General features: G+C 33.8%; 1 pseudogene; it reads left to right on the top strand.

Moving 5' to 3' along the window:
- Positions 1–2610: 2610 nt before the first annotated feature.
- On the top strand, positions 2611–2729 carry LOC111737957 (annotated as a pseudogene).
- Positions 2730–11942: the final 9213 nt, after the last annotated feature.

Below are 11942 nucleotides of genomic sequence, written 5' to 3'. Positions count from 1 at the left end.
AAAACAACACTTGTGACCTCACTGATCTTTTGGGTTCCATGTGAATCTGGCCATTCTTTACCTCACATTAAGGTATAAAGTGGATTATTTAAGGGGACATAGGAAGTGAGAATAGTTAAGAAGTTTGGAAGAAGGAATGGAGGGCAAAAGCTAAGATGATACAATAAAATATGAACGTTTAAAAACATATTCTTCTACGCATGAATTATAGTTATACTTAGCAGTGCTTGAGAATTTAAGAATGTCACTCCTCTTTCCCTGGCTCAAGGTTTAATGGATACTTGGCATAGAACTGTGATGGGAGAGGAGAGAAGAGATAAGAGGGTAGAGTGATCTCAGTGTTTAATTTCAAACTACTGCCCTAGATATCTAGGTAGAAGGGAAGAGAGAAAGCAATTTATGTTAGCGTCACTACATTTAGTAGAAAGGTCTGTATGAAGCCAACATCCTGTGAAAATGTGTTGACTACTGCCAATTTACACTTAATTCTTTTTGTACAGACACTTCTTTCTGATTAAATGGTAGACACCAATTGAACCCTTTCTCTTTTTCACATGTTGATTAGATAAAGGAAATTAAATAATGGTTATGGAATAGTACTGTCAAATATTTAAAATACCAAAGGAAACCTTAATCTATAATGATATTCTGGATGTAAATTTGGATTTACTTAAATAGTCTGTTATATTATTAAACAAGGCAATAATCATTAATTCAATTAATCAACATGTTTTCAATGCTGGGGACATAACAGTAAATTAAACAATATTCCCACCTACTTAAAAATTTACATATATATGTTACACATAGTATTATGATAATTTATTGATTCACTCAAAAAAAGATGTAAGCACAGTAAGCTGATCTGTGGAAAGCATCTTCCTTATACAGTGAGAAAGATCCAAGCTCCTCCTCAGAGTGAAATAGATCAAAGAAACCATGTTTCCATTTTAGTTTGAAAACTTTTTTTTTTCCATTCCAATTTAAGAGTCTGCAACCATCAAAGATATCAGTCTTGGGCCACCTTACTTGGCTTTCTTGTCCCAATTCTCTGTGTACAGTAAGTCTTGTAATGACGTGGGGGAAAAATGCGTAGTATTTCTAATTCTTAGTTTTCCACTCACCAGCATTGTGATCTTGGACTAGACACATAAGTTTAAAATTTTTCATTATCTAGTCTGAGAGGGAAAATGTAAGAATTAAATGAGGAAATATTCAATTGAGACACTGAGATATGTCTCAATTGAACCACCTGCATTATTTTGGAAGTCTAAACTTCCTTTGAATATTTTTACAAAATGTTTAATAGCTAATAAGAAAGAGAAAACTTTATACATGAAAACCAACCAAAAAGACACTATGAAATAGAAAAGAAGGCAGAATTAACCCTTAAAGAAGCTGACAGGAAGGGATTCAAAGAAATTTCAGCATGGAACCAGCATTTCTTAGCGTGACAAAGCCCCTCCCACCCACATGATTGATAAGGACCAAAATTACCTTTTGTCTCTATCAATGCCTCCATAGAAGAACCTTTAAGAACCATTGAAAGAGCATCTAGAACAGTGCTGTGGGCACAGCGGGCTCCCAATTACAGTTATAATCTATGTCATTGCTCATTCTGCAAAGAGAGTGTAGTATATGTTTTTTATTTGAAGGAAGGATATTTACCATATGTTTCCAATAGTGTAAAACACACCGGCTGGCATATCTTGGGCATTCAACATGTTTTTGTGATTGATTTCTACTCCATACAGCTAAGGAACGTTCATGAATCCTCTTGAATATTTTGCCTGCTAAGATGCATTGTAAATGCTTGAAAGACATTGTTTCCTCTTTGTCTTCCACACCCAAAACCAAAATATCCAAGATTATCCTTGCTTTGAATCAACAGCCAAAATGACTTCACTCAGTAAAACTTGGGAATAAACTCAGCCCAAAACTCAGATATAGTCATATCTATATCCATATGTATAACAAAGCCTTAGGAAGGCTTCACTTTGCCCCTGTATATACCAGTGATGCAACAGGAAGTGTGGCTACAAGGAGTCAAAAAATTTATCTAATAGATCTGTTGATTCATTAACTTAAATGAATTTTTTTTTTTGCATGAAAAATAGAATTGATGTGTTTTTGCCACAGTGTAGAATAGATTTAAAAATATTTATCTCAGGCATTATTTTATTTTAAATTGTATAAAAGGAAGACAAACAAAAACTAGTTTTACAAATAAGGGAAAAGAATTTTTTTTCTAAATCTTTTTTTATATGCTTTACCTAAATGTTGCATAGAAGTTGAAACTGATTAGATCCCCTTCCAGCAGGACTTCTAAATATAATGAATGAGGAACTTGTGTTTTCTGCTTGGGTCTTTTGGGTGGAACGTGTAGAATCTAAAAACGTAGAATGGAGGATGATCTGCATTAAGATTTTGGCATCGTCACATTGGAGGTTCAATGACACTTCTTTTCCCCAGATCAGGTTACCACTAACGGTCTAAACCCTCCAATTGCATGTCCCCCAACTTAGCACCATTATGTATATTTCTTTTCTAGGTACCCAGTAGAGAGAAGTACAGATGAGGGTAGAACTAGAATTGTTATAAAAACCTCCTGTCTATGGCCATGTCATCCTGAAGAAGCCCCATCGTGTCTGATCTCGAAAGCTAAGCAGGGTTGGGCTTGGTTAGTACTTGGATGGGAGACCACCTAGGAAGACCAGGTACTGTAGACATAAAAATTAAAACATAAAATAAATAAATAAATAAATAAATAAATAAATAAATAAATAAATAAATAAGGGATTGTAAGCTGACAAGGTCCTTGCAATCTGTGAGGTCAACCAAGGGTTGCCTCACCTAAAAACAAAAAAATAAAAAAATAAGAAAAATAAAAACATTCTCCTGAGTAACCACATTTGTGGCATCAAGTGCCACTGAAAAATGTCTCTGTGTAGTAAGACTTTTTCACCTTGCATTCACTTCTTGGGAATGACGAATATTTAAACATCAATCTCTAGCAGAATTGAGACAAGGACTACAGTAAATTATTTATTTAAAATACTTGGCAAATCTGAAAGATTTCCAAAATACTAAGCACACAGGGCTGTTCTTTCTCCTTGCAATTTGCAACCTAGATGTCTTTTGTCACGTTCTCAGGAAAGCAGAGCAGTTTCTATGTTGCTATCTTTTCAGATACTCTTGCCTGTCTGTTCTGATCATGAGCATAATGTTTACATGTCTCTTGTTATTCTAAGACTGTGTTCAACCTCTTTATGGGCAAAATATCTGTAAAATTACAGGGTCCATCATTAAAAATGGTTTAAAATCCATGAGATTTAAATAAAAACAATTTACTTTATCTGGTAAAGTTTTAATTCCCCAGCCATATGTCATATTCACACTTCTTATTTTTACTATGACTATAGCTGTATCATTTAAATAAAGTGTCCTTCTTTTCTCAACCCATGGCATTAATATTGTGGAATTTTAGTCCAATAGAAATAAACTTATGCTTCTCGTGGAATTATGGAGCTTGCATTTAATCTCACATCTATTTGATTAACTACTATCCTCTACTGACTCTCAAATACCTATTGAGTATCTCCATTTGACTATCACATAATTTAAAAATTAATTTAAAAATACAAAATCATTTTTCTTCCTCTTTTCCTCTTCATACCCCAAACCCATTACATCATCTTCATCCCCAGTAATAGGTGCCCACATCTGACCATGTTTTACCGTGTTGCCATTACAGGAAATCTGGGGGTCCCCTTAGTTTCCTCCTTCATTTCTTATACTCACACAACAGTTGTCATAACAAAGTTTTGAGAAGACTTATGGTCACCAGCCAAAAACTACCAAAATACGTCTGTAATCAAACAAAGCTCATTCGATTACTCATTGTTTAAAAAGCCACATGGGACTCATGGGGTGTCGCCATAAGAAAGAATGGGTTAGCTCTAGGATTTGGGCTTGTGTTGGGTGACTTGGGGAAGTCTTCGAGGAAGTAGGAATTTGTTCTGGATTGAGTAACACCAGAAAACTGAGATATAGTTTGGTGACATGATATCTTAATTTATACAGGAAATGGAAAGAATAAAAGAGGGTTAAAAATGTAATTGGTTAAAAAAAGTGGCACTCAGGTGAATTAGGTGAGTGACATCTGGGCATTTTTGTGGTTGGCACAGTCTGCTTGTTTTCGTCTGTACTCCAATATGCTTATGGAAGTGTCTTGCTTTGGTCCTAGTCCTTCACAGTCACATTAATGACAGTGGCCTAGCCGTAGGTGCCAGGTCATACGCTTTAGCCTTCACTGGCTCTGGTGAGTGATTTATCCTCACTTGTCTCTCCCTCACAGACACCTTATCCCTCCAGGTGGATGCTGTTTTCTAAAGTTGCCTGACCACCTGGTGTTTTATATTTACCTGTCTTTCACAAGAAGTTCCCCTCTCACAGAATACATGCCTTCTGGATTTTTAGTTCTCTAAAATCTCGTAATTTCAACGTAGCACACCTCTGTGAAAACCATCCTCTAATGAGCCTCTTTCTAAATGATGTTCCCTTCCCTTGATGCCCCCAAAGATTAGTAAGTGCGTCCTATATGAAGGTGTGGGATGTATAATACTCTACTCAATGAATATCAATTGAATATATAAACAGATCTATATCAATTGTTTGTTTCCCCAGTACCTAGTGCAAACAAGGAGCTATCAGAACATATATGTTGGAAGAACAAGCAAACAATGATTTATTGTGTGCTTGTCCCTGTGTGAAGATAAGGGTAATAAAGGAGGCAGAAATGAATAATAATAAACTTGCCCTCAAGTGGCTTATATCAAATGGAAAATATTAAATGTTATTAATTCAAAATTAGGTAAATTTAATTAAACTAAATGGACTTCAGCATTATAGAGGGTTTGGGGGGTAGGATACAGGAAGAAAGAATGAGTTAAGAGGAAGATCAATCTGTGACCAGGTTGCTACAGTGTAATTCAAGATGGTACACACAAAGGGACTTTCAGTTGTTTTCGAATTTTAATGCTATGGAAAATAATATCTTTACGCATAGGAAGAAATATGTTAGTTTTGCTCGACTTCTACAAAAATAAAGTTTTTATCTGAGTGTTATTCAATTGACCATCCTGTCATTTCACTCCTCAGGAGCAAAGAGAATTGCCATTGTGGGGAAGTATACATGTTACGTTCAGGGCTACGCAGAGAAAATCATTTGCTTTATAATTAGAAAGACAGGGAATCTCTCTGCAGCACCTAGCACATTAAGAAAGAAAATAAGTGGCAACAACATGTAATTATCTAGAGGTTTCTTGAGAGAACAGCAATGTGGAGAGATTTAGCTGCATTTTCATGTGCTAGTGGAGGCAAATATTGTTAGCCTTTTCCTTACCTGAGTAGTTATAAAACATGACAAATATAAGGGCACCATCCAATTTGAATCACCAACACTTCTAGCAGGTTTCAGTTGTTCTTTCTCTTGAGACATGAAGTAAATTCAGTGTTGTTGGCTACAAAGTTTAAAAGGAAGGATGAAAAGAGTACTATCATGTGTAAATATTTAAATGTAGGTTGCTGTTATTAGCACATTTTTGTTCATTTTCTTCTTAAAAACCAGTGTAAACTAGACAGAGAAAAATTACAATTCCCAGTTGACAAATGAGAAAACACAGATTAATCTGACTAATACCACAGAAGACATCATTAATAGATCACAAAACTCCTTCCTACAGAGTTGATGCAATGCTACATAATCCTCAACAAAGTGCTCTGAGAAGCTAGTCAGGTATTATCATCAAGGATGGATGTATATGCTCAGGAAGATATATCCAGAACTGAGTTTATGGCCTCTAAAGCCCCCAAGGTCATATAGTTCTAAAAAATGAGAACAAGTTTAAAAGTAACCATGTATACACTATTTTTGAGCCTTATCTGATATACATTATATTCTGCTCTATTAAATATTTCTTGTCTTCTTTTTGTAAAATTCTTAAGAAAATGAAAGAACTGAAAGAGAGATAGAAAGAGAGAGAGAGAGAGAGGGAGAGAGAGAGAAATTTGACATCTTTGAACACTATATTATGTGAGCTACTTTGTATTTTATCTAATATTAACAGTGAAAAATATTTTTATATGGCTGATTGGATAGTTTTATCTTAAAATGGCTATACTTAATTGATATTTTTAAAGACATTTTCTAAGCTAGTACTTAAGATTATTACCAAGCTTTTAAGCTCTTTGGCCAACCATTGAATACTGATCATAGAGGAAAAAGATGTGATGTAAATAGTTTTACTACAAAGTTATCTCTACTTGTATAATTACATCCATGTGCACATTAATGAAAATCAATTGGATGTATAAATAGATCTGTATCAATGTGTAAACTACAAAGATATTATTTAAGCTTCTAAGTTAAAAATTACAATTATTTGGATTAGGTATTTTATTATACATAACAAATGCATATATATCACTTATTATGTTCTAAGTCCCATTTTTCTTTTTCATCTGCTTAACTGTAGATGTTAGTAATACCCACTGCACTCTCATAGGCCTATCATGTACGGAAACTCGTTGGCCGTATGTCTTGTCAACTACATGGCTCAGAAGAAATGGTGAACGCATTTTTTATTTCTGAATATCATTATTTATGTTCTCTATGGTATCTTCTCATCCTATTTAAAACTGTTAGCGTTCAGCCAACTTAATTCTCCTCAGTATTTAGAAATAATACAATGTTCTGAAAACAAAACATTTGCCAATGTTTACAGATTATAATTGTAGCAGTGCTTAGCCCTGCTCTATCTCTCTAGAAAAGCTGAACGTAAAATGAATCGAAGTCAAAATGCTCCAATGGCTCTTTGGAATTTAATTATGCAGACTTGTCTTAAACACCACATAAACAAAATTTCAACTTTTAAATTATATCAATAAGAAGGAACATTACAAATTAGTTATGCCTAAACGAGATGAGAAAAGAAGTAAAATCCAGAGCACGCTTGTCAAATTGAGGCTAAAAACCCAGGGGCCACAAATTCCCCTGTATCAGTATTTGTTTTTAATTTTTTCCATCTCAATAATAATTTTAAAGTGTTATAATAATTATATTTTGGATCATCTTGATGACTACATTATAACCTAACACTGCTGCCAATTTCAGTGCCATTATGGAATTTGTGATCTTCATTTGTGATTTTTCATTATATTAACAATGATCTATATCAATAACAATTTTTTTTAGCATGATTTTATATCTGGCTGCCACAAGATCTGTATATTCTGTTAAAATGACAGAAATTTTGAATTCTTGTACCAGTACTAACATTTGAATTCTTGTACCAGTTATACAGATAAAATATATATTTTTTCAGTGGAAATATGAGATTGAAATTTTTTTCATTGACTATCACTTTAACTCATTTAATCAATGGAAACTTTGATTGGGCATTATGAAAAAAAAAATCTTTTTACGCTATAGCCAGGGCGGGTTTACCAGGGAGCTTACACTGAAGTTTAAGGACCCCTGAATTGTATGGATCACTTCTAAGGCCCTTGGAAGGATTCTAGAGTTGTGGTAGCCCTCTCCAACCCCACTCCAGGTTCTACATTACACAGTTTCAATTACTCACAGTCAACCACAGTCTGAAAATAGGAAAAATTCCAGGAATAAACACTCTGTCGTTCTGAGTCACATCATAAAAGCTCGCTCTGTCCCACTCTGCCTCGCCCAGCACAAGAGTCACTCCTTTGTCCAGTGTGTCTATACTATGTATGTAGACTTAGTGGCCATCCCTGATACCAGATCCACTGTAACAGTATGCAGTGTTTGTGTTCAAGTGATCCTTATGCGACTTAATAATGCCACATTCACAACACTTTCATTATGATACATTATTACAATTGCTCCATTTTTTTATTATCGTTGTTCATTTCTTATTGTGCCTAATTTATAATTTAAACCTTAGGATAGGTATTTATGTAAATGAAAATCCATAGTATATATAGAGTGGTACCATCCACAGTTTCAGGCATCCTTCTGGGGTCTTGGATCATATCCTCGGTGGAAGGGAGGGCTATAGTGTCATATATTTCCATACAATTTACAGATTTAAGGTGCGTTAACACATTTCTTAATATCATTGTCTCTTTCTAGTGCTACTTCCTTCCTGTAACATGCCATTTTGTGTCAGGTAGCAAATAGAGTGACAATGGGACTTACTGGGGTGTAGATATACTACAGCAGTTTGCTAGAGCTCTGATAACAAATGCTACAGACTGGGTAGCTTACACAACAGACTTATTTTGTCACAGATCTGGAGTCTAGATCAAAGTTAAAATATTGGCAGAATTGATTTCTTCTCAGGCCCCATACCTTGACCATCTTCTCATTGTGTCTTCATGTTTCTTCCTCTGTGTGTGCACATGCCTGGTGTGTGTCTCTCTCTCTGTCTTAATCTCTCTTCTTAAAAGAATGTCAGTTAGATTTTTATAAGTGTATTAGATCTGTAAAATAAGGGTTAAACCTCATTTTATAAAGTACATGATGAGTCAACATTATTATAAACCTTATTACAAATGCTTTTTAAGCCTAATTTGGGATTTTTGCTAGCATTTTTCATTATTAATATATGAGTAAGAAAAGAAAAACTATTCACCAACAATTACAGTGTTAATTACACAGTGGTTTTGGTCCTGCAACTAGTTAGCATAAAGACATCAAATGGTTTTGTCTCATCATTTGTGGAGCTTAAATTAGATTTCTCAAAAGATCTCTATTAGTTATGAACTTCTGAGTCTATAATCAATGAACTGCAGATCTAATGATATTAACAGCTCGGCCAGGAAGAATGTTTGTTTCTTGGCTTCTTTCCCTAACTCTAGCTTGACAAATACTTAAGGGATGTAGGTCCCCTGGCATACTTTATAAATCCAGAGGGAAAATATAGAAAATGCGACACCATCTATTTTCATAGTATATTGTATCCCAATTTATATGCATAGGGCATAGAAAATTCATTTAAATTTGGTTTTATTAGAAATTTTTTTAAAGTTTAGTATATAATTTGCATAAGTCTGATCACTCCCATATTAACTATTGAAGGACTAAATAAATATGTAATTTTTCCTTAATCAATCTAGTCATGTAGAATTACCCCAATGTCTTAGGTAAAAGTTTGTTAGCTTAATATTATTTTATTCAGCTTTGAATAACATGTGATTAGGAATAATTTCTATTGTTTTATTAAATATAAATAAATAAATATGTAATGTATATAAGAATTCTCTAGTTTAACCAAATACACATTAGTACAATATTTTATTATAGTTAATGACTATAAAAAAATAGTCCTTGTTATCCAATATGCTACATCATCTGAAATATTAAGCTGGGTAATACTTATACAGAGAATCTAAATTCTAAACATGATTACGAAGTAGTAAAACAGATATTTTGAGTGATTGTTCCTGAATTTCATTCCCAAGAAAAAACTCCTAAATACCTTTAAACTAAATACAGAAGAGGAAGACCTAAAAATATGTTTTTATAAAACAGTTTCTTAAAGCCAAATATAAATCTAATTTTAAAACAATCTGTAATTTGATACTTGATTCCACATTGGAGGAGATAGAACATCTAATGATTATTTCGAGTGAGGATAATTTCAAATCTTGTGTGTTTTTAAAGTGACATCATAAAAGAAATAGGAAAGAACATTTCCAAAAGGATACTAAGGGAGAATAGGAGGTACAACTCAACATGTTGCTACAAGCCCCACTGAAATGAAACAATATTTAAAGTAATATAACACTGGCATAAATGAAAGCACACATCAATGGAAAGCCATAAATAGATACAATGACATATAAAAGTTCAATAGGTATGAAAAAGTAAGCTTTAAAATTAAGGGAGTAAGAAAAGATTACATGATAGATGAGGCCAAGATAACTGAATAATAATTTTGATTTAAAAATTATAAGGACAAAATTTAACCCATTTATTGTACCATCCTTCTAAGTAAATTTAAAATGGATTAAAGAGCTTTACATTAAAAGTAAAGTACAGGGAAAAACGAAACTATCCAAAACATAATAATATATCAAAATTGGGAGAAATTTAACTCTCTCTGCTTTGTAATGATGGTGATATCCTCAAAGAAAATTTGGACAGATTTAATATATACAGATTCAAAAGTTCTATATACTTAAAACGTTAAAAAAACACCAAACAGTTTATATCTATTTTGCATAGACTTTATCTATAATCTCATTTTCCTAATAAATACATGGGAACGGTACATAAAGGGACAAGTTACATCTGATTTAAAAACCCATAAGATATAAGCATCAAAAACAAGCTTTTAGATATACTAAGTAAATATATTATTGAAAAATGAAAAGGTTTACTGCGAGTTGGTAAAATTGATGTGCTCATCCATTGCTCTTGGCATGGTAACTTCAAAGAAGACCTTTAATAAGCAATATGCTGTGCAAAACAAGAGCTCTTGCAATGGTCATACCTTGTGATTAAGGAATTCTACCCCGGAACTTTGTCCTAAGCAGACAAAATATATAAAGACATTCCTTGCAGGATTAATGTAGTCTCAAGTTTGATGCAACAATTTCCATAGGATATATAAATCAAGTCATATGGACACAATAAAAATTTATTCAGCAGCTAAAATAAAACCAAAATAATATAATAATTAAAATTAATCTATATCTACCAAATGTACTACTATGTAAACTTACGTAATTGTTTTAAGTAATATGCAAAAATAAAAATTGGTATTTGAACAATTATATTATGAATAGGTCATAGTTATAGTTTTGAATTATAGTTATATGCTACTGCTTTAAAAAACATTCCTTTTAAAATTAGTATTTTCGTTTCCATTCACCAGTTTTTGCACATTGTTGATTTAAATTCACATATTGTTATCTTGTTATGGTAAGAAATTTAAATTAATTTTCAGTCTTATTGCAGAGGACTTTTGATCTTTTCCTCTGTCTTTGCTTTTTTCCCTTTCTGGTGTGTGTGTGTGTGTGTGTGTGTGTGTGTGTGCGCGCGCGTGTGTGTGTGTGATTTTTTGCCATTCAGCCAGCTAATCTTCAGAGAAATATGCATTGTTTCTGAGGATGGGGGAGCCTCAAGGAAGCAATGTGAGCTGTGCACTTTCAACCCGCGTGCTTCCTGCTTCTCCAGTCTCACTGTAAATGATGTAAACTGGCATTATCTTCTTCCCATCTTGACAGATAACGGGTTGAAAGAACACCATGTGACCACCAGGCAATAGATCACCTTCTTTGTTCTAAATCACCAAATGACAACCTCGAGAGGTTGAAGTGGTCTCAGCTCTAACTAAGCCTCCACTGGGAAATTGACTCTGCCAAAATTTCGCATACCAGGTGTTTAGTCCTGATTGTTGCTAATTGTTTTGTTTTGCTTTGTTCGTATGTTTTATTACAAACATACTATGTCTGACAAAGCACTATGTTTTAGCCTTTTACAAAAAGAAGTTAAAATAAATTGCTGAAGAGTGTTTGAATCTAATATTTAAACAGAGGCCCCACCCACCCCCACTCCCAACAGACATATTCTGGAGAAAACGAAATTCCATCATAGGAGGCTGACAAGGAGACTCCATGGAGTCATTTGCCAAGGATGTCCATTTCATTTCATTTCACTTCATTTCTTTTTTTTTTTTTTTCTTCCAATACATGTTCTGCCAAACTCTGAGACAGGCTTTCGTGATACGTTGGTGATCAGAGAGAAAAATCCTGCTCTCACATTGCTCGCTGTCTGGGGGGCAGACAGACAGATAAACAGTGCGACAAAACAATGTGGCAAGTGTTCTCTCGTTGTGCATACGGTGTCTATGGTGCAGAGAAAGGAATTCTTAACATGTTCTGAGGTTTCAGGGGATGAG

This window comes from Pteropus vampyrus, unplaced genomic scaffold (assembly GCF_000151845.1).
Source record: "Pteropus vampyrus isolate Shadow unplaced genomic scaffold, Pvam_2.0 Scaffold32, whole genome shotgun sequence".
Classification (NCBI taxonomy): Eukaryota; Metazoa; Chordata; class Mammalia; order Chiroptera; family Pteropodidae; genus Pteropus; species Pteropus vampyrus.
The sequence above is the reverse complement of the archived record's forward strand: the minus strand, read 5'-3'. Positions and strand labels throughout refer to the sequence as shown.